This window comes from Olea europaea, unplaced genomic scaffold (assembly GCF_002742605.1).
Source record: "Olea europaea var. sylvestris unplaced genomic scaffold, O_europaea_v1 scaffold2330, whole genome shotgun sequence".
In the NCBI taxonomy this organism is placed as follows: Eukaryota; Viridiplantae; Streptophyta; class Magnoliopsida; order Lamiales; family Oleaceae; genus Olea; species Olea europaea.
This window is the reverse complement of record NW_019241408.1, coordinates 64,564-66,492: the sequence shown is the minus strand read 5'-3', so window position 1 is coordinate 66,492 and position 1,929 is coordinate 64,564. Positions and strand designations below refer to the sequence as shown.

The 1,929-nt window shown below is 31.8% G+C and overlaps 1 protein-coding gene across 1 annotated transcript in view; it reads left to right on the top strand.

Annotated features, from left to right (window-relative positions):
• Positions 1-1,542: 1,542 nt before the first annotated feature.
• Positions 1,543-1,929, top strand: part of LOC111381559 (inorganic phosphate transporter 1-4-like) — a 2,494-nt gene continuing 2,107 nt past the window's right edge. Inside the window, exon 1 of the mRNA XM_023005352.1 lies at positions 1,543-1,860. The gene's annotated coding sequence lies outside the window, so the exon portion shown is untranslated. The remainder of the gene's footprint in view (positions 1,861-1,929) is intronic.

The following is a 1,929-nucleotide window of genomic DNA, read 5'->3' as shown; positions in this document are numbered from 1 at the left end:
TTTTCTAGTTGCTTAATTTAATTTTAAATTCAGTTTTAAAAAATGAAGATTTTTTCCCCTGTTTTGATCCATTAAAATGAATTTTTGGGGAAAAATATATTTTGAAAGTAATTTTTAAAGAATGTGCGGTTGAAAAAATAAGAAAAAGGTTTTAGATTTTTGTATAATATAATTTTATTGAAAAATATGAGATTGAAAACGAATTTTAAAAAATACATTTTTTGAAAAAAATGGAGCCCAAACAAGACTTTGCATCACATCATCCCTGAGTACTATGGTTTTAATTCTACAATATTGACACATGTACATCTCCTTTTACACTTTGGCTTACCAAATTTACACTTAACACAATCTCAAACCACTTTCCATATCTCACACTTTTAATTCAACTATTGTAAAACTGCCACATCATCCATCTGTCAACCAAGTGGTTGAAGAAAGATGTGCAAATAGCTTTATCCTTAATTCTATTACTAACGTCCTGTGACCGTCTATTTTACAATTTCTTCCTTGTAAAAGAACAATAAAAACTGTCTAAGTTATTGAATGACTAAACTTACTTTTACAATTTAAACTCCTGAATAGATTAGTTTAGTATTTTGGCATCACTAATTTATAACGTAAAAATTGTCAAAAGATGATTGTTGTAGCTTAATTTGTTTTCGAAGTTCATGTTATAATTTATGATGTTAGGAACGTTAGAAGGTGGTTCATGTATTTTTTCGAAGTTGATTTTATCTCGTGTTTTTTCCCCCTCAATCGGTTGTTGGCTTTGTTGCCAAAATTCTTTGAAAATAGTGTTATTATAAATCAGACTATGGAAGGAAAATTACGCAAATTCTCTTATATCTTTAGTCTTCTTGGCTTGGTTATTTTTACTTCAACTGATGAAATTTCCTTGTTTTAGGCTACTTGCAATTGAATGCATGTATATTTCTGTATAAAATTTGAGCTTATAGATCAGAAAAGGAGAATCTTGTGGCTATAACCAACTAAAGATCATCGCCATTCTCAAGAATTAATGGATTCGTGTCTTTGTACCCCTATCTCCTCTATGACTAAACGATTATTTAAGGGTCTCAGCTAGTGATATGGTTGTTTTCATGTCGATGATCCCTATTGTGTCACTGGCCAAACTTGACCTTGATATTTTGAGGTCATATCTAGCATTCTGAATTTGGATAGACACAATATAACACAAAGTCAATGTAATTATAACCGCTTACTAGAAGTTTTTGAGAACACTTTTTTTATTTTTATTTTTTGAACAATTCCCCTTGGATAGCGGAATGGTTCACTGAAGTTTTATAGGTGCTCCTTGTTTGTTCCTTTTTTTTTTTTTTTTTTTTTTTAATATATGTACAATAATGGATGACAATCTTTGTTGGTATCATCACATCTATCCATTGTCAACAATGTTCAATTAACACTGTCAAGTACCCAGCCTATAAAAGACCTGTGAAATTCCCCCGTACACCAAGCATCTCTGAATATCTAAGACTTCAAAACATAGTTTAATATTATGCAGTGGAGAAGCACATGTTTGCCATAAATTGCCAGCCATCATTAGACAGTTTCGAAGAATACAGATAGAGAAATATTTTCATATTATTTTATTTCAAATTGCACATCTTATACGTATTAACACAAATTGAAGAAACCAAGCAAGATAATTGTTAGAGTTGACCTTAATTAGGGTATATACCCATTATATGCCGGAGATTATTCGGGACCTATTCTTCAAAGTTTGGCTTTATATATTTGGGACACCATCCCTATGTCCTAAGTCCTAACACAATTTCCTCAATTCCATCAGCTGAAGATTTTCTAAAGTTCTGCGGAAATTTCAGAATATATCAGGTACCAGTTTCTGCTCACACTTTATTACCCCCACCCGCTGTATCTTCTATGGGGGTTGGGGGGGGGGGG